We start from the raw sequence: 25122 nt of genomic DNA, 5'->3' as shown, positions 1-25122 counted from the left end.
GTAAGGTTAGGTCTTTTGTGACAAAAATCTAAAAACCAGAAGTTTATTTTCCTCTTTCATAAAAGAAGTCTGTTCCACAGTGTCAGAAACTTGGACTTCTATCTTCTTGCTCCACCATCTGTTGCTTCCATTCTTAGAGTCACTCTCAGTGGGCCAATGTGTCTGCTGGAGCTCCAGCCATTGCAACTGCCTTCCAGAATGCAGGAAGGAGAAAGGGGCAATGAAGGGTGTGACCCCTCTTCTTAAGAATTCTTCCTGTAACTATCACATGATACTTCTGTTTACATCTTTTTTGGCAAAAAATTCAGTCAAATGACCATATCTAACTGGAAGGGAAGCCAAGAAGGATAATCTTTTGGCTAGGTGACAATGTGTTCAGCTAAAAATTGGAGCTTTTGTTTCTAAGGACAAAGGAGAGAATTGATACTGGAAGGCAACTAGTAGTCTTTGCCAAAACTATCTCCCATTTTAGGGATGAGGAAAATGGGCCTAACGTGGCATGCCCAAGAAGGAACTTGGAAAGCATAGAGACAGCAGGGCTTCGAACTCTTTCGAACCGGTTCAGTCATGGCTAACGAAGTAAAACCGGAATAGACCCGAATTTTTAAAATTTAAGCGATCGGGAACTATAAGTGGAATAGGGAAAAATTATAGGTCAAAGCCCTAGAATGGGAAACTCAGAAGACAACAAGAAGTCAACAGGAAAGGGAACAGCAACCCTAAAAAACAGCAACCCTAGTGACTGAAATCTCAGAGTGTGGGATGACACTGGAAGACAAAGCCTGCCATCACTCAGGACAGTTTGCATGTCTCCTCCAGGATGGCTAGTGGCTTCAACTTCTGGCTCAGCATGAGTCCTTAACAGTTTAATGAGTGATCTCCTTCAAACCTAGTTCATTTCCTCCTTTGTTTGCCCAACAAAGGCAGTAATGCTCAAGAAGCTCCACTTCATTCGGGAGTTTAAGTGACTATCCTGCCTACTTCAGCCGCGGTAATCTGCTGTACAGTTGTACCATGTCAACTGCTGTTGCTGTTTCCCATCCATTTGACAGCAGCTGTTCTTTCCGTGATGCTAAAGATTTGCACATTTCCATGCCAGCCAGGTTGCACTGTCGTCTCTACAGGTTTTCGGTCATGATCTGCCTGAACTGATCATCCATGTTTACCTGCTCTTAGTTTATGAACATGGCAGTCCCAAACTGTTGGCTGTCCACTTTAGAAGGTTTTCAGACTGCTCCAGGATCATGTAAATCAGCACACATTCAGTTATGAGGAGTGTTGGCAATTGTGTTTTCATTTGGCATTTTTTTAGTTTTTCTTCCAATTCAGGGAAATCTTGCAGATCTGCTCCCATAACGGCATATCAGTTGGAATCCAACATGTGTCCATCTATTTGAAGTGTATTCTCTGAACGCAATTCTACAATGGGTTTTGATAAGGGAGACTTGGATTTGATGTTGTGTATTTTTCTTGTGGCTATCATTGGAAAGCCAACTTTAAAATATTCACTTGGAAGGTTTTCATCCTTTAACTTCCAAAAGTGATATCCATTCTAGCCTCAAGATTTAGAATTTGACAATGACATTCTGTCTTCTGTAGAAATACCTTTATAAGCTGACTGACACCATGGAATTGAGCAAAATATCCTGACGCATGAGATTGGATTATTGCCAGGACTGAGGAGAGCAACACATGTTCAAAGCCATGTGATCAGCTGCCATCTTCGAACAAGACGCTGCTGTCTCCGACTCTGTGCAAAATCCACTGGGCAAGAGAGTTGGTTGCTAATGCAACGTATATACCACCCTTTCTTGATTTCTAAGAGGGAGACTTAAGTTTCTAGCAGGGCTTTGACCTGTAATTTCTCTTGTTCCAGTTATGGTTTCTGTTCACTCAAATTTAAAAAAATTTAAAAATTTGAGTCTGTTCCAGTGTCACTTGCGTGGGTGTGATTGAACCAGGAAAAACCAGTTTGAAGCCTTGAGAGACAGCACAGATTCAAATCTAGACCTGATGATCCCCTGAATCTCTAGTTCACCACACTACCCTTATGTAAACATGTAATTCAGTTGCTATCGAGTTGATTCTGACTCATAATGACCCCATGTGTGTTCAGAGTAGAACTGAATGGTTGTAATATCATGGAAGTAGAGCGACAGGCCTTTCATCTGTGGTGCTCTGGGTGGACTCAAACCTCCAACCTTTCATTTAGTAGATAATTGGAAACTGCACCACTATGGGGGACTAAGAGCCTTTCAAAGGCCATGATATTAAAGGACATTGTGGTATATATGGATAACATCAATGTAAACTATAATTTAAGAGAAATACAGAAATACATATTTTTAGAGGTAAATCTCTGTATATGGAAAATAATGGCACTAGATTAGTGAAAACTGTGAATGGGATGTGACTGCCTGTTGCTTTGGATGTGTTATTAAGACCATGATTCTGTTTGTCAAGCTGCTCTCTCTCTTGTTGAATGGCTTGTCCTCGGTTTTCTTCATTTATCACATCAGTGATGCTCTGCCAGCCTTTTATCCAGTCTAGAGCCATCTGTTTGCCTCTCTTTATTTACATGATAACTTCACCTGATGGCAAGTTAGTGTCTGGGTAGAGAACATTGATCTTTCCTAGACTGAGCTATGTTTTTGTCTGTTTGGTTTAACGACAGTAGGCTAGCCCCTCTGACTGCATTTCTCAGGAAGCAGTGTTGTCTGTAAAGCCCATGCCAAATGTTTGCACCAAGGTGGAGAGCATCCTGCCCTGCACCACTACGGGCTGGCTGTGCTCAGTGGTGCACATGGCAGCAATTGCTTGGCCATCTTCTAGCACGTTATTGGTGCCAATGGAGATGTCTCATCTTTGTGCTTTCAGTGTTTTGCATAGCTCCAGAGCACAGAAGATGTTCTTTGGTTTGTTAAATGAGGGCATGAGTGAATGAATGAATGAATTATTGGATGAAATTCTAGTTAAGTCATGTCCGTATCCTCTGTCCCCATGTTGATGGTATAATTGATAGACTTGTGATGGATTGGCAGTAATGGTTTTTGTTGGCACAGTGAGGGAATGCCTTGGGATGGTTTCTCTAGGGAAATGGTTAAAAGGCTGATGATAGTCCTGAACTGGAGCTCTGGGATTAAGAAATTAGGTACTTTCCCACTTCCTAAAGCCCTTCATAGGGCAGGAGGTAGCATGTGGAAGTTTTTCTTCTCAAGAGATCTCAGGGCATGAGTGACTGGAGCAGAGTTTTCTCCTACAGGTTCAGGAGTGGGTGGTTCCAACCCTCACCTCAATGGCAAATTTTCTAAATAAAATCCTGGGGAAAAGAAAAGTTGGCAGAATCCTATGATGGCACAAATCTTATGGATACTAATTAAACTTAGCATTGTTACTTCTGGCAAGGAAATAGACACAAATACTTCTGATGTAGAGTCGTTCCCAAATTGCTGACTCCCAAACTCTCCTGAGAGTTCATGGGTGGGGCAAAAGATTAAGTGCTTGGTTACTAACCAAAAGGTTGGTTGTTCTCATCCACCCAAAGGCACCTCAGAAAAAAAGCCTGGGAGTCTGCTTCCGAAAGATCTGAAATCCCTATGGAGCACAGTTCTACTCTGACACACCTGGGATCTCCATGAGTCAAAATTGACTTGACAGCTACTTTTTTTTTTTTTTTTTTTGAGAGAAACTGTTCATGAGAGAAAACTGGAAAACTAATCTGTCTCTGAGATTCCAAAGTTTATATAATATGGGAAAGAACTTCCAGAGCCAAAGTTATCCTAGAAGCCCCCTGATGCCCCCTCACTGCTTGGGGGAAATGCTCTGCCTCTGTCCCTCTGTGTCCTCCCCAGGTTGCTTTCCTTGTTCTATAAAGGGGATCAAGAGTTTGCTTCATAATTTGTGTTATTCCTAGGGAGCTGAGGGTAGGGAGTCATCTTCCATCCAACTGTGGTCTATTACCTCAACCATGTATCAGCTACACATCAGGTGGACTGTGGGCATGTTACAGCATCATCATCTTTGATTTCTCTCCTTATCTCTGTTTTCCTTCATTTAGTTTGTTTGGTTTAATGAATGGCATATTGATATCTATGTCAAAAACCAAACCTGTTGCTGTTGCGTCGATCCTGACTCATAGTGACCCTATAGGACAGAAACCCTACCCCATAGGGTTTCCGAGGCTGTAATCTTTACAGAAGCAGACTGCCGTATCTTTTTCCTGGGGAGTGACTGGTGGGTTTAAATTGCCAACCTTTCAGTTAACAGCCAAGTGCATAACCTCTTTGGCACCAGGGCTCCTTTGTGTGCATATACACAAAGTTGTATGTCTAATTCATTTGGTTTAGCTGTCTAATGCCGTGTTTCCAAATGGAATGTGAAAGATAATTCATTGAGATGCAGATAGAAAATATTAGAACCTTTATTTACATTTATTTTTATTCTATCCTTTGAAAAAGTTCTCTTTTTATATGTTTTATGACATATATTTTTATTATATTAGTACTGTAGTGTGTATATGTAATTTATCAATAAATTTATAAGGAAATAAATAATATTGGGAATATATGATTAAAAATACTATTCTAGAGAAAGAATATTGGGCATTTACTTGAGTTTTAATACCACGTTAAAAAACAAAGCCAAACCTATTGCCGTCAAGTTGATTTCAATGCACAGCAACCCAATAGGTCAGAGTAGAACTGCCTCGTAGGGTTTCCAAGGAGTGCCTGGTGGATTCAAACTGCCAGCGTTTGGTTAGCAGCCATAGCTCTTAACCACTGTGCCACCAGTGCCCCAAATATTAGTGTGTATTAACTTTAGTATAGTCACCTTTCAAGGTACTTACTAGTGAAATATTTGCTATATATGGTACACATCGTTACATATGCATGTGATTTTATGTAAGATTTTTAAATTAAGTGATAAAACATAAAATTGGAAATTCGACTTAAAAAACCAGAGCTAAAACCGGATCGTGACCTAAAAACAATGTGATTTTTCATGTGTTTATGTTGAAAGTGGGCTAACCTTTGTGGAAACCTGAAAAACCTAATTGTAAAAAGGAACAAGTTTTAATTTTCCTAGGGTCTTGTCCTTGTGTATCCACGTGGTATAATAGTCAATGGTTTCCCAAAGCTTTCAGGGTAAATTTCAAACTCATTCATTTAAGCTACAAAGCCCTCTTTGATCGCCCGTCACTTTCTGAGTGCATCGTTGGCCTTAATCATGCTCGTCTACTTGCAGTTCTCAGATGGGACCAGCTATTTCTCTTTTCCAGTTATTTATATTTGCTGTTTCCTCTCCTTGCACCTTTCTCCACCTCCCCTTTTCCTCTTGCCTCACCCCTTCCCACTCCAACACTGTCTTCCAACTATTTTTTTTTTTCTTTAACACTCAATATAGTGCCACCTTTTCCAGAAAATGCCTTGATTCCCTCTGTATTCCTATAACACTTTAGGGTGTGTGTGTATGTATACATATATACATATATATATATATATATATATATATATATATATATATATATATACCTTTATCATATTACACTATAGTTTGTACTTCAGGAGTCCTGGTAGTGCAGTGGTTAAGTGTTCAGCTGCTAACCAAAAGGCTGGCAGTTCAAATCCACCAGGTGCTGCTTGGAAACCCTATGGGGCAGTTCTATTCTGCCCCATAGGGTCCCTATGAGTCGAAATTGATTGGACGGCAGTAGGCTGGGTTTTTGGTTTTTCTGTCACCTTGAGCACAAAGGCCATATTTTATTTGGCTTTTTATATCTCTATTGTAAAGTACGGAAACCCTGGTGGCGTAGTTGTTAAGTGCTACAGCTGCTAACCAAAAGGTCAGCAGCTCGAATCTGCCAGGTGCTCCTTGGAAACTCTACGGGGCAGTTCTACTCTGTCCTATAGAGTCACTATGAGTTGGAATCGACTCGACGGCAGTGAGTTGGGTGGGTTATTGTAAAGTACACGGCTTGGCACCTTGTGTTGTTATTGTTAGGTGCCATTGAGTTGATTTCCACTAATAATGATCCCATTGACAGAGTAGAACTGCCCATAGAGTTTTCTAGGCTGTAATCTTTATGGGAGCAAATCGCCAGGTCTTTTTTCCCACAGAGCTGGTGGGTGGATTCAAACCTTCAGCCTTTCATTTAGCAACCATGTGGTTTAGCTAGGCTCCTCACTTGGCACATTATAAACCAAAAAAAAAAAAAAAAAAAAAACCCAAAACAAAAAACAAATCTGTTTTCCTCAAGTCGATTCCAGCTCCTAAAAATGCATTGCTGTCCAGTCGATTTTGACTCATAGCGATCGTGTAGGACAGAGTAGAGCTGCCCTATAGAGTTTCCACGGAGTGCTTGGAGAATTTGAACTGCCACCCCTTTGGTTAGAAGCCATAGCACTTAACCACTACACCATAAGTGCTTGAGCGAGTCAATGCAAGAGTGAGATGCAGGTACTGACTAATCAGTCCCTACTAATGTATTTCTGGAAACCCTGGTGGCGAAGTGGTTAAGAGTTCAGCTGCTAACCAAAAGGTCAGCAGTTCGAATCCACCAGGTGCTCCTTGGAAACACCATGGAGCAGTTCTAATCTGTCCTACAGGGTTGCTATGAGTCAGAATCGACTCGACAGCCATGGGATTTTTTTTTTTTTTTTTTTTTAATTAACGTATTTCTAGGGATTTTGGAAGCTGCGGTGGTGAGAGAGGTGTAACTGCCATACTGAGAATCTTGGAAAACAAGGTTGGGGTCAGTCTCTGAGAACTTTAACAGCTGACTAGGAGGTGCTGACCTCGGCGGGGAGCCCTGGTGGTCTGCCACAGAAACTGGTCCGGGTTCATTCAATAGCAGCACTCATTTAGAAGCCCTGGGCCAGAATGGTACCTTCTGAGAGATGTGTTGCCCACAGGCAAGGATTTGCTCTATGTAAGAGAAAGCGGCATGTTCCTTTCCTTAATGGAGTTCTTTGAACTCTCTTGTTCCCAGGAGGTGCCTCTCATTTCTCCTCTCTCCTGGTGAGCTGGTGGTCTTTCATTCAAGCTACACCTCCACACAGCTTGCCTCTTCCCTCCTCCTTCCTCCTTCCACCTGAGCAGTTGATGGACCTCCTGTGGCTCAGCACCTGAGGAACTGAAGGGCCTGGTGGCTTGCCAATAAGGAGTTTAGAGCTCTCCGGGGATTTACTGCCTACCCAGCCTACAGGCCTCCTGTGGCTTAGCTCTCTAGGTTGTTGACACACCTCCTGTGGTTTTAGCGTGTGAGCAGCTTGCAGGATCTTCTGTTTGCTGGGAAATAGTTTTTGAGGTTACCTTTTCCTCATTTGCATAGTGTGGATGCACCTGTTTTTGTTTGTTTTATTTTTTGGTGAAACTATAAAAGGAAGAGTGTAAATGAGAAAACATTGGTACCTGCTTAGCCCATAAGTTATCATTGGGTTAGCACTATACCAGCCACTTTTATGCCTCTGGACCTCAGAAGTAAGGTGTTATTCCAGTTCTAATACATTTAGCATCAAGTTGGGTCCCTTTTAAAATGCACAAAGCTCAACAGACCAGAGTTGTAGGCTCATAGTTGTGTAGGTTGAGTATTCTATAAGGTGATGCTTCCTGGATGTGTTAGTTTTGTAAACTTTTGCCTTTTTCTCCTTTATTTCTGTGAGATAAGACTTGCAAGCATAATTATGGCTTTCCTTTGTGATAGTTAGGGACCCCTTAAGGGTTTGTTTTGGTTTTTCTGTGTCATATTTGGAAAACCAGAGGTTCCCCATGTAACCTAATGGGAAGGCACCCTCAATAAATTATTTATATAGATCTCTTATTGGTATATTGTCATACCACAGATTGGTGGCACCACAGTGCCACTTGCCTCATTGCTGGCTTGTATTTCTCAAAATCTATATTAAGAACAAACAAACAAACAAAAAATCTGTTGCCATAAAGTCGATTCTGACTCATCGCAGTCCTACAGGACAGGGTAGAACTGCCCTACAGGATTTCCAAGGAGCAGCTGGTATATTTGATCAGCCAAATTTTTGGTTAGCAGCTGAGCTCTTAACTGCTGTGCCACCAGAGCTGCATATTACCAGCCAAAACTTTAAACACATTCAGTTAGTAAGCATGCATTCCAATACTGAAAACGCTTGCCGTAAAAAAAAAAAAAAAATTAAGGAGAAAAAATGTAGTCAAGAAGGGGTTAGAGCTATGGCATTGGCTACTGGGAAGGGGTCCACATTTTGCTGTTTGGGAAAAAGTTAAGGCCTCAGTCGCAGTATTGGTGAGAAAATTACTTGTGACTGAGGGAATTGGAGAGTTCTTTTAGGCTCCAATAATGTGTACGTGGTGTGTATTCAATGATATCTTGAGAGTATGAATGAATTAAAATGGCTTTTAACACTTCCTAAGTGATCTTAACCATCAGAAAGTGCTACTCCAAGGAAAAGTAGGCGAAGCAAGCTATTGCCTGATTGGTTCCAGTGGAATGGGGAAGGAAATAGTTAAAGAATTTCAAACTGTGAAAAAGGGCTTCCAAATTTTTCTGGGAAAGCAGCAGTTTGCACGGAAATCATGGCTTTTATCAATTAACTATGGTTACGAATCTCTTCCCCAAAGTTGTGTGAAAAATGGGGACTTTCTTTCTTTTTTTCCTCAAGAAAAAAGGAGAACCAGGACCAAAGAGTCTCCAGGTAACGCAGAGGTGGAAGAGACTGCTTGGTTCACTTAAAATAGATTTTATTGATAACATACAGTTCACAACATCATGCTTAATCCAAGCCTAACCCAGAGAGGAAAACTTTAAACATGATTTTTATAAATGCTACTATTCCATCATCTTTTTCATTCTTCTCCCCATTCTACCATTTCCCATTACAGGCAAATCTATATCACATTCTATTAATTAGGAGCACGGCAAAAGTTTTAGTACCAAGTGCTGCACTTGTCTTTTCAGGATCCCAGATTACTTGAATGTTCATAGTCAGAAGGCCTGGGTTAAAATCTGACAGCCATAAAGCACAATTAGCAAAAAATGATGCAGGAAATAGCTGTTGTTGTTGTTAGGTGCCATCAAGTAGGTTCTGACTCATAGTGATCCTGTGTACAATAGAACAAAACACTGCCTGGTCCTTTACTATCCTCACAATCATTGCTATGCTTGAGACTATCCTTGCGGCCACTGTGTCAACATATCATTGAGAGTCTTCTTTTCTTTCACTGACCCTCTAGTTTACCAAGCATGACATCCTTCTCCAGGAACTGGTCCCTCCTGATAACATGTCCAAAGTACATGAGATAAAGTCTCATCATCCTCACTTCGAAGGAGCATTCTGGCTGTACTTCTTCCAAGACACATTTGTTCATTCTTCTGGCATTCCGTGGTATATTCAATATTCTTTTCCAACACCATAATTCAAAGGCATCAGTTCTACTCTGGTCTTCCTTATTCAGTGTCCAGGTTTCACATGCATATGAGGTGATTGAAAATATCACGGCTTGGGTCAGGCACACCTTAGTCCTCAAAGTGACTTTAAACACTTTAAAGGTGTCTTTTGCAGCAGATTTACCCAATGTAATATGTTGTTTAATTTCTTGACTACTGCATCCATGGGCATTGATTGTGGATTCAAGTGAAATGAAATCCTTGACAACTTCAGTATTTTCTGTTTATCATGATGTTGCTTATCAGTGCAGTTGTGAGGATTTTTGTTTTCTTCGTGTTGAGGTGTAATCCATACTGATGACTGTAGTCTCAGATTTTCATCAGGAAATGCTTCAAATCCTCTTCTCTTTCCACAAGCACAGTTGTGTCATCTGCACATCACAGGCTAATCAGTCTTCCTCCAATCCTGATGCCATGTTCTTCTTCATGTAGTCCAACTTCTCAGATTATTTCCTCAGCATACAGATTGAATAAATATGGTGAAAGGATGCAACCCCGATGCATACCTTTCCTGATTTTTAAACCATGCACTATCCCCTAGTTTTGCTTGAGCAACTGCCTCTTGATCTATGTACGGGTTCTTCATGAGCACAATTAAGTGTTCTGGAATTCCTGTTCTTCCCAATATTATCCATAATTTTTTATGATCTACGCAGTCAAATACTGTTGCATAGGCAGTAAAACACAGGTAAACATCTGGTATTCTCTGCTTTCAGCCAAGATCCATCTGACATCAGCAATGATGTCCCTTGTTCCACATCCTCTTCTGAATCCAGCTTGAATTTTTGGCAGTCGCCTGTCGATGTACTGCTGATCATTTTTGAATGATCTTCAGCAGATTTTACTTGTGTGTGATATTAATGATATTGTTTGATAATTTCCACATTCTGTTGTATCACCTTTCTGTTGGAATGGGCACAAATATGGATCTCTTCCAGTTGGTTGACCAAGTAGCTATCTTCCAAATTTCTTGGCATAGCAGAGGTACTCAAATTTATTATTTTTTGAGCTAATAAAAAATTATTGTGTATATAGACAGCCACTGAAGGATATAACACCTTGTGGAGATGTCAGATCCTTCATTTAATAATAGTAACTGTAATAACAGTATAATGATAACAGTTGTTGTTGTTGTTGGGTGCTGTCTAGTCAATTCCAACTCATAACAAGCACATGTGACGGAGTAGAATTGCCCCGTAGAGTTTTCCTGTCTGTAGTCTTTATGGGAGCAAATCTCCAGGTCTTTCTCTCTCAGAACCACTGGGTGGGTTCAAACTATAGACATTTCAGTTAGCAGCCAAGTGCTTAAGCATTGTGCCACCAGGGCTCCTTAATAGTAGTACTTCTAGGAATGATATACCCATTGTTGTAATTAGGTAATAGTATGAGATGTTCAAGTTTTACATGCCAGGCACAGTGTTAATTTTTTTTTTTTTTAATATCGTTGAATCTTCATTCACACAGTGACATTGGCACCCCACTTTAAACACAACCAAAAATGCACTAGCCCTATTTACATCTCATATTTTATAAGTGATGAAAACAAAAATATTTGATGTGCACAAAGAAAGCAGAAATACTCATAACAATTACAGTCCTTGTTTCTGTAACTGGTCATGTGGTCGTAACTGGTATTTAGAACTACCTTCTTCCACCACCCACTTCCGTATTCCCTTTGCCCTCAGCAAGCACTTCAGCTGGTTGTGATTCTTTCCCTGGTGGGGTGACCCAAACCTTCATTCCTGAAGGGTTTGGGCCATTAGCAGTCATGTCAAAATTGGATTGCTGTAGTTTTCCATTGACTTTAATCACAGAGCATGGGAGTACTAAGAGACATCCTAAGGGATCTCCTGCATTCCAGACATACTGTTCTTTACCTCCATTATGTAATATCAGTCTGATTTCCTCTTGGTAATCAGGATCAATCACACCAGCCAGTAAGGTAACTCCCTTCTTTGCTTGTTGATCCAGAGGCATAAGGAGCCCAAAGTAGCCAGGTGGCATTCTTAGCTTCCAGTTCAATGGAATCAGTGATGTGTCTCCAGGTAGGAGCATTCCTCCCTTTGGAACTAAGACCCCTAGGCCCACAGAGCATAAGGTCATGGGAACAGGAAGCAAAAATCTCACAAGTGGGTTACTAGGGCTAATAGTGAGTGGTGCCACTCACATTTCCATCCCTTGATTCCTGGACGCATGAATCCTGGCTATGGGGGAAACAGCACCGTATACTGGACATTGGTTTAGAACATTTACAGCCTCCTGGAGAACATTGACCCAACCCAGCAAGGTATTGCCACCTAGCTGGCACTGTAATTGTGTCTTTAGGAGGCCATTCCATCGTTCTGTCAAGCCTTCTGCTTCGGGATGATGGGGAACATGGTAAGACGAGTAAATTCCATAAGCACGGGCCCATTGCTACTCTTCATTCACTATGAAGTGAGTCCCTTGATCTGAGGCAATGCTGTGTGGGATACCATGATGGTGAACTAGGCATTCTGTAAATCTGTAAAAATGGTAGTTTTGCTGGAAGCATTACGTACAGGGAAGACAAATCCATATCCACAGTAATTGCCTATTCCAGTAAGAACAAAATGCTGCCCTTTCCATGATGGAATTTGTCCAATATAATCTACTTTCCACTATGTTGCTGGCTGATCACCTCGAGGGATGGTGCTATATCAGGGACTCAGTACTGGTCTCTGCTGCTGGCAGATTGGGCACTCATCAGTGGCTGTAACCAAGTCAGACTTGGTGAGTAGAAGTCCATATTGCTGAGCCCCTGCGTAACCTCCTTCCCCGCTACCATGGCCACTTTGTGCACGAGCCCACTGAGCAAAGACGAGTGTAGCTGGGGAAAGAGGATGACTGGTTTCCACAGAATGCGTCATCCTATCCACTTGATTATTATAATACTCCTCTGCTGAGGTCACCCTGTGGTGAGGATTCACATGAGACTCAAATATCTTTGCTTATTTGGCCCATTCAGAGAGGTCTATCCACATACCTCTTCCCCATACCTCCATATCTCCAATTTTCCAATCATGTTTCTTCCAAGTCCCCGATCATGTAGCCAAACCATTGACTACAGCCCATGAATCAGTATACAGTTGCACGTCTGGTCATTTCTCCTTCCAAGCAAAGTGAACAACCAGGTGCACTGCTCAAGTTTCTGCTCATTGGGAGGATTCCCCTTCACCACCGTCCTTCAGGGAGGTCCTAGAAAAGGACTGTAGTGCTACCACTGTCCACTTTTGAGTGGTGCCTGCATATCACACAGAACCATCTGTAAATCAGGCTCGAGTTTTCTCTTCCTCAGTCAACTGATCATAAGAAACTCTCCAGGAGACCATAGGTACAGACTGGGAGATGAAAGGTAATGTGACAGGAGTAGAGACCATGGGCATTTGGGCCACTTCCTCATGCAACTTACTTCTGCCTTCAGGTCCTGCTTGGGCCCGATCTCGTATATACCACTTCTATTTAATGATGAAGTATTGCTTTGTACGTCCAACTTTATGATTCTATAGGTCAGATAACAATGATGGGAAGCTCAGGCTGCATGGAGACTTGGTGTCCCATGGTTAAGTATTCGGTTTCTACTAAGGCCCAGTAATCAGCCAAAAGCTGTTTCTCAAAAGGAGAGCAGTTATCTGGAGAGGATGGCAGGCTTTACTCCAAAATCCTAAGGGTCTGCGCTGTGGCCCGGCCAAAAACTCCAAACAACATCTCTATCTGCCACTGCCACTTCAAGCACCATTGGATCAGCTGGATCATATGGCTCAAGGGGCACAGTGGCTTGCGTGGCAGCCTGAACCTGTTGCAGAGCCTTCTTTTGTTCTGGACCCCTCTCAAAACTAGCAGCTTTTTGAGTCACTGGATAAATAGGCTGGAATAGCATACCCAAATGAGGAATATGTTGCCTCCAAAATCCAAGGAGGCCTACTAGGCATTGCGCCTCTTCAGTCGTAGGAGGGGCATTGTGGGAGGGGCCAGATGCAATAACTTATCCTTCACTTTAGAAGGAATATTTTGACATTCCCCACACCACTGGACTCCTAGAAATTTCACCGAGGCAGGAGGCACCTGAACTCCCTTTCAACTGGCTATTCACAGCAGATTCCATCATGGAGGTGATCAAGTTATACCAAATATCATGGAAGTGATCACAACATCATATGACTGCCAAAACACTGAAAATAATGGCCTAGCCAAGTTGACCCAGAACCTTAACCATCATAGATGCCAAGGCACATGGAGATCTTCAAGGAACCAGGGAACAGAAGCTGAAGAGACAAGGACCTTCCTTCAGAGCTGACAGAGGGAGAAAGCCTTCCCCTAGAACCGGCACCTTGAATTTGGACTTCTAGCCTCCTAAACCATGAGAAAATAAATTTCTGTTTGTTAAAGCCACCCAAGTGTGGTATTTCTGTTATAGCAGCACTAGATAACTACAACAACCACCTTATGAGGCACTATTATTATCCTCCTATCAGCTGAGGAAACTGGGATTTGGAGATCATAAAGTTGATTGGTGGTGGGGCCATTGGTGTAACTACTGGGGTGCGGGAGTAGGGTGGGAACCACACCAGGTGACACCATCAGAGGGGGTAATGCCAAAATGATTGTCTGTAAAGTTTTTGTACAGTGTTTCAGCAGAAATTGGTTATTTTTTATAAAAACTTCTCTGTAGTTATAACAACAAAAATATTTTTCATAAGCCCAGCTTACATGTATTAATATACTTACAGAGCTAAAACTCTATGCTAATTCACTTTTTGAACCTTCTAATGTGCAACAGTCAAAGCTGTCATTATTACTCAATTGCAGCGATGCTTCAAATCACTGTTGTTTTCATTGCTGCTGGTGTTTTTATAGTTGCTGATTTTGTTAGATTTTCTGGTGTTTTAGCTACAATAGTGTGGTAATTAGCATAGGGGGGTGACAGTATGAGTTACCACACTGGGTGACTGTCATGGATTGAATCGTGTCCCCCAAAATGTTATAGATTGAATTGTGTCACCCCCAAAATATGTGTCAACTTGGTTAGGCCATGATTCCCAGTATTGTGTGGTTGTCCTCCATTTTGTGATTGTAACTTTATGCTAAAGAGGATTAGGGTGGGATTGTAATATTCTTTCTAAGGTCACATCCCTAATCCAGTGTAAAGGGAGTTTCCCTGGGGTGTGGCCTGCACCACCTTTTATTTTATAAGAGATAAAAGGACAGGGAAGCAAGCAGAAGTTGGGAACCTCATACCACCAAACAGCAGTGCCAGGAGCAGAGCGCATCCTTTGGACCCAGGGTTCCTGCACAGAGAAGCTTCTATCCAGGGGAAGATTGTTGAGAAGGACCTTCCTCCAGAGGCCACAGAGACAAAGTCTTCCGCTGGAGCTGATGCCCTGAATTTGGACTTCTAACCTACTAGACTGTGAGAAAATAAATTTCTGTCTGTTAAAGCCATCCTCTGTGGTATTTCTGTTATAGCAGCACAAGGTAACTAAGACAATGTCTTTCTGCAGGGATTGGTTCCTCCTGATAACATGTCCAAAGTATGTGAAAAATCTTACCATTCTCGCTTCTAAGGAGCATTCTGCATTCTGGCTGTTCTTCCAAGACAGATTTTTTTTTCTTTTTTCCTTCTGGCAGTTCATGATATATTCAATATTCTTAACCAACATCATGGTGTAAATGCATCAATTCTTTTTCGTCTTTCTTATTCATTGTCCAGCTTTTGCATGCATATGAGGTGATTGAAGTTCCCATGGCTTGAGTCAGGCACATCTTAGTTCTCAAAGTGATATCTTTGTTTTTTAAAAGAGTTTAAGTAGGTCTTTTGCACCAGGTTTGGCCAATGCAATAAGTGTTTTGATTTCTTGACTTCTGCTTCCATGAGCATTGATTACGGACCCAAGTAAAATGAATTCCTTGACAACTTCAATCTTTTTTCCATTTGTCATGATGTTGCTTATTGGTCCAGCTGTGAGGATTTTTGTTTTCTTCATATTGAGGTGTAATCTGTTCTGAAGGCTGTGGCCTTTGATCTTCACTAATAAGTGCTTCAAATCCTCTTCACTTTCAGCAAACGAGATTGTGTCTTCTGCATATTGCAAGTAATTATCATGGGGGGTTAACAGTATGAGTTACCATACTGGGTAACAGTCATGGATTGAATTATGTCCCCCCAAAATATGTGTCAACTTGGTTAGGCCATGATTCCGAGTATTGTGTGGTCGTCCTCCATTTTGTGATTGTAATTTTATGCTTAAGAGGATTAGGATGGGATTGTAACACCCTTACTAAGGCTACATCCCTGATTCAAAGTAAAGTGAGTTTTCCTGGGGTGTAGTCTGCACTACCTTTATCTTACAAGAGATAAAAGGAAAAGGAAGCCAGCAGAGAGCGGGGTGCCTCATACTACCACGAAAATAGTGTTGGGAGCACTGCGCATCTTTGGACCCAAGGTTCTCATGCAAAGAAGCTCCTAGGGGAAGATTGATAACAAGGACCTTCCTTCAGAGCTGAGAAGAGAAAACCTTCCCCTGGAGCCGATGCCCTGAATTTGGACTTGTAGCCTACTAGACTGAGAGAGAGAAAGTCTTCCTCTGGAGACGATGCCCTGAATTTGGACTTGTAGCCTGCTAGACTGTGAGAGAATAAATTTCTCTTTGTTGAAGCCATCCACTTGTAGTATTTTGTTATAGCAGCACTAGATAACTAAGACAGGGACGCCAACATTTGAACACAGTAGTTTGCCTCCAGAGCTCTTATGTACCAGGCTAAAATGTGTGTATACTTAGCAATAAAAATTTGGTTTAAGCATTTATATGTGATTTTTACTAAGTTAACAATATATCTTAGAGATACTATTAGATTAGTAAAGAGAAATATACCAAATCCTTTAAAATGGCTGCATAGTATTCCAGAGTAGTAATATACCATGATTTTCCCCAATTTTTCACTTTTACACAAAATACAACAGCAAACATATTTGTGCCTTATTTGTACAAGTGGGAAAATTTCTCCAGGCTGGTTGATTGTGGAAGTGTAGCCCACAGTTTATCTACATTCGAAATCAATCAAGGTTTTTCTTAAAAATGTATAATGTATCTGCAAGAAACAGATAATCATCATGTTATGAAGTTTTTTAGAGCCCAGGGAACAATGGAAAACTTCCCAGTTCATTCACAAGGGTACAGAATTGATTGTAAAACTAGAAAAAGATAAGACAAAGAAAAAAACTAGAGGATAATCTGATTGACATAGATGAGAAGCCCTAGCAAATCATTGTACTTGTGTTTTAGAAGAATCAAAATAATGATTAAATAGGGTTTAATGGTTTTAATGCAAAAATAGTTCTACTTTTGGGGAAAAAAATCCACTCACATAATTCATTAAGGGAGAAAGACATTATATCATTGTTTTAACTAAGGCTGGTTCTTGATCCTGACAAAATTAGAGCTCTCTGTCTACGCAAGACTGCACTTAGATGCTCTCTTATAATTATGAGGCAAGCGTTCAGTAGTTCAGTTCTTGAAGGGGCAGAGAAAGGACAATAATTTCACTCTCCCTTTCGCTTTATCATATGTAACCGCCATATACGCTACTCTGACTCTCTACTGAAAAGTGGGCTTCTTTAATAGTCCAAACAGTCCAAGGGCCATGGGGGTGAAGGATGAAAGTGTTGAGCATTATAATTGTGTGAGTGAGCAGAGAAAACTATTATTAGGGCAGTGGGCAGAGAAAGAATGAGATAGGGTGAATTGAGGAAGAATAACAGTAACAGCATGTTTGGAACACTGAGGGGCAAATTTTTCTCATGTTTCATAGAAGCATTAAAGCAAAGATATATGAAACATAAGCAGATATTTCAGGCAGGACTTTTGAAGGCATTCCATGTTCTCTTTTCTTTGTGGAAGTAATGCAGTCTCCTTTTTGAATGGGGCACAGAGTTATTTTTATGCCTTACTTGAGGGCAAAAGATGACATTTTTAAACTGATGAAAAGACTAGATTTCAGTGAATGATGTTGGACAATTGTCTACCTGTATGTTAAAAAAAAAAATCCTGTCATATCACCAAGTCGTGCCATGTCAGCTGACCTACATATTCTTTCTTTCATAGCTCATTCTTTTCATAGAGCAATTAAAGCACTTTGAAGATATCGTTGTATTTTTTCTGTACATAAGACTGAAATTCATTTGATTTTTATTTATTTGTAGATAATTTATTTTAAGCTTTGAAAAATTTTAAGATTTTCTTTTATTCACTGGATGCTTTTGACCTGAGGATATATCTTTCTTCAATACTGATAATTTGTTTCTTTGGTGATTTTTCTACCTTCTGTTTTGTCTATTCTCTTCTTTTGGAATTCCTAACTTGATGGATATTAGGACTTTAGGGTATATTACTATGCTTTATAATCCCTTTTTTAATGTTTTCTATTTTTTACTCTTTTATTTTCTGGAAGAATCTATGAGGGTGATTTTCCAGTTCAAACTTCTAGCACTATCCAATAGCAATTTACTCAATCTGTTGATTAAAAACAAAAAGAGAAAGAGAAGACTTTTTTCAATTGCTATATTTCTAATTGTTTCCTTTTTTGTGGATGTAGTTTCTAAAGTATCTCTGGAGACATGATTATTTTAGTCTTCTATCTGCTCTGTTGTTTTTAGTTCTTGAGATTATTAAATTTATTATTAACTGTTTCACTTTCATGGTTCTCTGTTTATCTTCATGTTTATAATTCCTCATTTGCCTGTGCATGAATCCTTGTTTCACTTATAAGAAACTTGTCTCTAATTATGATGGAGCAGCAAAATTACAGTAAGGAAAATTCTCTAGAGAGCAGGTAGAGCAGCCATCTATGCAAGGTAGTTTTGTTTTATCCAATTATTATTTTTTAATTGTGCTTTAGGTGAAAGTTTATAGCTCAAGTTAGTTTCTCATACAAAAATTTATATACACATTGTTATGTCACCCTAGTTGCTATCCCTATAATGTGACAGCACACTCCTCCTTTCCACCTCGGATTTCCCATGTCTGTTCAACCAGCTCCTATCCCTTTTTGGCTTCTCATCTGCCTCTGGACAGGAGCTGCCCATTTAATCTCATGTATCTCAAAAAAAAAAAAAAAAATTTTTTTTTTTTTTATCTGCTTGAACTAAGAAGCACACCCTTCACGAGTATCACTTTATGTCCTGTAGTCCAGTCTAATCTTTGTCTGAAGAGTTGGCTTGGGGAATGGTTTTAGTTCTGGGTTAACAGAGAGCCCAGGAGCCATGTCTTCTGAGGTTTCTCCAGTCTCGCTCAGACCATTAAGTCTGGACTTTCTACTAGAATTTGATTTCTGCACCCCATTTTTTCCTGCTCCGTCAGGGACTCTTTGTTGTATTCTCCGTCAAGGTGGTCATTGGTGGTAGCTGGGCACCATCTAGTTCTGGTCTCAGGCTGAGGGAGTCTCTGGTTTACATGGCCCTTTCTGTCTCTTGGGCTAATATTTTCTTTGTGTGTTTGATGTTCTTTATTCTCCGTTGCTCCAGGTGGGTTGAGACCAATTGATGTATCTTAGATGGCTGCTCACTAGCTTTTAAGACCCTAGATACCACTCACCAAAGTGGGATGCAGAACATTTTTTTAATTAACTTTATTACGCCAGTTGACACAGATGTCCCCTGAAACCATGGTTTTCAGACCCCTGGCCCTGCTACTCTGTCCCTCCAAGTGTTTGGTTGCGTTCAGGAAACTTCTTAGCTTTTGGTTTAATTCAGTTTTGCTGACTTCCCCTGTATTGTGTATTGTCTCTCCCTTCACCTAAGATAATTCTTGTCTACTATCTAGTTAGTGAATTCCTCTCCTCCTTCCTCCCCACACTTGTACTCATCAAAAAAGATTTCCTTTTGCGTTTAAACCTTTTCTTGAATTCTTATAACAGTGGTCTCATACAATATTTGTCCTTTTACAACTGACTGATTTCACTCAGCATAATGCCTTCCAGATTCATCCATGTTATCAGATATTTTACAGATTCATCCTTTTTCTTTATTGTTGCGTAATATCATTCCATTGTGTGAATATACCATAATTTGTTTATCCGTTTGTCCGTTGATGGAGATCTAGGTTGTTTCCATCTTTTTGCTATTGTGAACAGTGCTGCAGTGAAATGGGTGTGCATATATCTATTCGTGTGACGGGTCTTATTTCTCTAGGATATATTCCAAGGAGTGGGATTGCTGGATCGTATGGTAGTTCTATTCCTAGCTTTTTAAGGAAGCACTAAATCGATTTCCAAAGTGGTTGTACCATTTTACATTCCCACTGTTTGTTGTTAGGTGCCGTCCAGTCGATTCTGACTCGTAGTGACCTTATGTGCAAGAGAATGAAACACTGCCCGGTCCTGTGCCATCCTCACAACTGTTGATATGCTTGTGCCCATTGTTGCAGCCACTGCGTCAATCCATCTCGTTGAAGATCTTCCTCTTTTTTGCTGACCCTCTACTTTACTAAGCATGATGCCCTTCTCCAGTGACTGATCCCTCCAGATAACACGTCCAAAGTATGTGAGATGTAGTCTCGCCATCCTTGCTTCTAAGGAGCATTCTGGTTGTATGTCTTCTGAGACAGATTTGTTCATTCTTTCGGCAGTCCATGGTATATTCGATATTCTTTGCCAACACCACAATTCAAAGGCGTCAGTTCTTCTTTAGTCTTCCTTATTCATTTTCCAGCTTTCGCATGCATATGCGGTGATTGAAAACACCATGGCTTGGGTCGGGTGCACCTTAGTTCTCAAGGTGACATCTTTGCTTTTCAACACTTTAAAGAGGTCTTTTGCAGCTGATTTGCCCAATGCAATGTGTCTTTTGATTTCTTGACTGCTTTTTCCATGGGTGTTGACTGTGGATCCAAGTAAAACAAAATCCTTGGCAATCTTGATCTTTTCTCCGTTTGTGATGATGTTGCTTATTGGTCCAGTTGTGAAGATTTTTGTTTTCTTTATGTTGAGGTGTAATCCGTACTGAAGACTGTGGTATTTGGTCTTCATCCGTAAGTGCTTCAAGTCCTCTTCACTTTTGCAAGCAAGGTTGTGTCATCTGCATTACACAGGTTGTTGATGATTTTTCCTCTGATCTTGATGCCCCATTCTTCTTCATATAGTCCAGCTTCTCAGATTATTTGCTCAGCATACAGACTGAATAGGTATGGTGAAAGGATACAACCCTGACTCCCACCTTTCCCACCAGCAGTGTATAAGTGTTCCAGTCTCTCCAGAACCTCTCCAACATTTATTATTTTTTGGTTTTTGGATTAATACCAGTCTTGTTGGGATAAGATGGTATCTTATTGTAGTTGATTTACATTTCTCTAATGGCTAATGATTGTGAGCATTTCCTCATATATCTGTTAGCCACCTGAGTGTCTTCATTGGTGAAGTACTCTGTTCATATCCTTTGCCCATTTTTTTTATTGGGTTATTTGTCTTTTTTTGTTGAAGTTTTGAAGCATCTTGTAGATTTTAGAGATTAAATGCTGATTGGATATGTCCTAGCCAATTTTTTTTTTTTTCCCAGTCTGTAGGTTGTCTTTTCACTCTTTTGGTGAAGTCTTTTGATGAGCATACATGTTTGATTTTTAGGAGCTCCCAGTTACCTGCTTTCTCTTCTGGTGTTTGTGCCTTGTTAATTATATTTTGTATTCCGTTTATGCCATGTATTAGGGCTCCTAGCATTGTCCCTATTTTTTTCTCCATGATCTTTATCATTTTAAATTTTATATTTAGGTCTTTGATCCATTTTGAGTTAGTTTTTGTGCATGGTGTGAGGAGTGGGTCTTGTTTTATTTTTTTGCAGATGGATATCCAGTTATGCCAGTACGATTTGTTAAGGAGACTGTCTTTTCCCCTTTTAATGGACTTTGGGCCTTTGTCAAATATCAGCCGCTCATACGTGCATGGACTTATGTCTGGATTCTCAATTCTGTTCCATTGGTCTGTTTCTGTTGTTGTACCAGTACCAGGCTGTTTTGACTACTGTGGCGGTATAATAGGTTCTAAAAATCGGGTAGTGTGAAGTCTCCCACTTTGTTCTTCTTTTTCAGTAATGCTTTACTTATCTGGGGCTCTTTCCCTGCCACATGAAGCTGGTGGTTTGTTTCTCCATCTCATTAAAAAATGCCCCCCTTTTTTTTAGTTCTTTTTTTGTTTTGTTTTAATGTTGTCATCTTTTATATATTGACTTCTCCGTTTCCCTATTTTCAGCATTTTAGCTTTGATTTATTTTTGTGACTTCTCTGACTGGGTTTGTAACTGGTTGTTCTGTTCTGTGTTCTAGTCTTGTGTTGTTATCTCGTGTTACTAATTTTCTTACCTGAGAACTCACCTTAATATTTCTTGTAGTTTTGGTTTGGTTTTTGCAAATTCCCTAAACTTCTGTTTATCTGGAAATGCCCTAATTTTGCCATCCTATTTGAGAGACAGTTTTGCTGGCTATATAATTCTTGGCTGGCAATTCTTTTCCTTCAAGGCTTTATATATGTCGTGCCATTGCCTTCTTGCCCACATGTTTTCTGCTGAATAGTCTGAGTTTAGTATTACTGACTCTCCTTTGTAGATGACTTTTCATTTATCCCTAGCTGCTGTTAAAATTCTCTCATTGTCTTTGGTTTTGATGAGTTTGATTTCCTCTTGGTGACTTTCTTTTGGGACCTACCTTTTGTGGGGTTCAATGAGCTTCTTGGATAGATATCTTCTTATCTTTCATGGTATCAGGGAAAATTTCTGCCAACAAATCTTTAACAATTCTTTCTATATTTTCTGTTATTCTCCCTGATCTGGTATGCCAATCACTTTAGGTTATTTTATAGAGTGCCACATAATTCTTAGGGTTTCTTCATTTTTTTAAGTTCTTTTATCTGAGTTTTCCTCAAATAATTTGATGTCAAGTGCTCTTCACTCTCACCAATTCTGCTTCTATGACTTTCTATTGAGTTGTCTAATTCTGAAATTTTATTGTTAATATTTTGGATTTCTGTTTGCTGCCTATGTATGGATTTTTACAGGCTGTTAAATTTGTCATTATGTTCTAGTATAACCTTGTTAAGTTCCTCTCTTGCTTTGCCTGTGTGTTCCTTGGCTTGGTCTACGTTTTGCCTGATCTCCTTCCTGATCTTTTGAAGAGCTTGTATATTAATCTTTTGAATTCTACCTTCAATAACTCCAAGACTTTTTCTTCCTCTGGGAGGTTTCTTGGTTCTCTGTTTTGGTCGCCTGCTGAAGCCATCATGGGCAACCTTTTTATGTGATTTGATATTGACTGTTGTCTCTGAGCCATCAATGTTATATTTATTTATTTTATGTTTGCTTACTGTGTCCTAGCTTCTTGTTTCATTTTTTTTTTGATATGCCCGAATAGGCTGGTTGTGTGAGCTAGTTTGATTAATGGTGCCTTTGAAGCTCTCACATCCTGTCTCCAGGTGGCTAGAGCTGTTACTAGGTATGTGAGCCCAGGAGTCCATTTATTTTTTTGTGTGGATTCAGTTCAGGTGTCCAGGTAATCAGTCACCTGGTGTGTGGTACAGGCTGTCATCTACAGTCCTAGATGGGCAGGGGTAATTGGAGTAGGCTCAAGTATCTGGCTGCAGTAGGGGCTCATGTCCTGAGCAAGGCAGGGGGCTGATAGCTGCCCCTATCTGGGTGGAAGGTTTGTCCCTGTTTCCTAGAGCACATAGGTGGGTAGGTTTTGCAGCTGGATTATGGACACCCAGTGTTGCTGGCTGTAAGGACTTGGAAGCACCACTTATTCTTGGACCCATGTTGCAGGTGGCTAGGTGAAGTGGGTGGAGCCACCAGCCCTCAGGCCCCTGATGTGGGTAGGTGAGGATCTGCTTAATGGGCAGGATGGTATCAAATGTGTAATGAATCTGCCTCTCCCCCTTATAGCTGATGCAGTTGAAAATAGGATTCAGGTATACAGTCTGTTGTACAGTGTTAATGAGGGCCTATGCTGTTGAAATGGTCCCACACAGTTCTATATGGGCTGAAAGGGATTCAGTGTCCATGGACCCCTTATGCCTGTGCCTAGGCAATGAGGCTGTGCCTGCCCTGAGTTCCTGGCTTAGGGGAGCTGGCAGATTATTTTTTCCTATTTGTTAATTTGTTCCCTCTCCAAAGCTGGGAGAATGATGCAGAGTGCATGACAGTTCCTACTTCTGGCCCCGGGGGTGCAGCAATCACTGGAGCTGGATTGGGACCCAGAGCAGAGTGGTGAGAGGGCAGGTAAATGGGAAAGAGGTACATCCCAAAGGTGGGGGTGGGGCTTGATCCACGCTATAGGTTAGACGCTTGTACTTACCTTTTGCTGATTTAGCTCCGCTTCTTGCTGGTTCTGGAGGCTTGAGCAGACTCTCAGCCCATTGGTCTCTCCGATGTGGAAAGTACATCCTAAGCACCACTGTTTGCCTCACCCCTCACGTGCCAGCAGATCCAGCCTGCAGGATGCTGGTGCCGGCCATGTTGGTTCTGGCAACTCCTTGGTGCTTCTGAACTGTCTCTCCTTTTGCCTGCCATACAGTCCAATTCCTCAGCTTTGTCTTTGATGTTTAGGGCCCCAAGATTGTCATACATAATTGATTCACTTGTTTTTTGGGTCTTTGTTGTAAGAGGGACCACAGGAAGTGTCTGACTACTCTGCCATCTTGGCCCTGCCCACATATCCAACTATTAGTATAGCAAGCAAGAACTGATGTCAGAATAATTGAAACATTGTGCCAAACTGTACTTACAGTGGCAGAGTCAAGATTTCCCTGGATTCCCAGATACTTAGTAGTGGGAATCATTTCACAAATATCCACATGTAAAAAGGGCAAAGATGGAGATAAAATTGGAAAACAGCATTATATAACAAGATATAATGTAGGCACATTAGAAATGGGAAGTCAGAAGAGGCAAGCCAAGTAAGTAAAGATTCACACCTAACTATTTCACGGCAGTAGAACAAAATTGCAAGTGTGCCAAGGACAGGAAGAAAATTCAAGAAAAAAATCTCACATGTACACAACTAAGATTTTGCCTGTAGCAAACTAAAAAGAAATATATATATATATGCACACGCATATATACGTATCATATATGTGTATATATATATATATAATCGATCTATTTCTATTTCAATGTTTAATTTTTTAGTAAACAATACATTTTATAAAGTTCAAAGGACAGAAAAGAATATTAATTGAAAATTCTGCTTTCTCACCTATTTTCCAGCCACGCAATTTCATTTCCTAGAAACAACATTATCTGTCCCTTGAGTATCCTTCCATAGAAATTCTATGCTGCATATACGAAATTAAAAACATATATGTTATCTAGTATTGCCATAACAGAAATACCACGAGTAGATGGCTTTGACAAACAGAAATTGATCTTTCACAGTTTCGGAGGCTAGAAGTCCAAATTCAGGGTGCCAGCTCCAGGGGAAGGCTTTCTCTCTCTGTTGGCTCTGAGGGAACGTCCTTGTCATCAAAATTCCCCTGGTCTAGGAGCTTCTCAGCACAGGGACCCAAGTCCAAAGGATGCACTCCACTCCCAGCTCTTTCTTAGCAGTAGGTGGTCCCTTTCCTCTATGCTTGTTTCTCTCTTTTATATCTCAAAAGAGATTGGCTCAAGATACAACCTAATCCTGTAGATTATGTGCT

At 40.6% G+C, this 25122-nt stretch overlaps 1 protein-coding gene and 1 pseudogene across 1 annotated transcript in view; one reads left to right on the top strand and one right to left on the bottom strand.

Annotated features, from left to right (window-relative positions):
* PKHD1 (PKHD1 ciliary IPT domain containing fibrocystin/polyductin) overlaps positions 1-25122 on the top strand; it is a 595384-nt gene that overhangs the window by 342001 nt on the left and 228261 nt on the right. The gene's annotated exons all lie outside the window — the stretch shown is intronic.
* Positions 867-23868, bottom strand: LOC104845700 (leucine carboxyl methyltransferase 1-like; annotated as a pseudogene).

This window comes from Loxodonta africana, chromosome 1 (assembly GCF_030014295.1).
Source record: "Loxodonta africana isolate mLoxAfr1 chromosome 1, mLoxAfr1.hap2, whole genome shotgun sequence".
NCBI lineage: Eukaryota > Metazoa > Chordata > Mammalia > Proboscidea > Elephantidae > Loxodonta > Loxodonta africana.
Note: the sequence above shows the minus strand (reverse complement) of the source record. Positions and strands in the feature narration are given on the sequence as shown.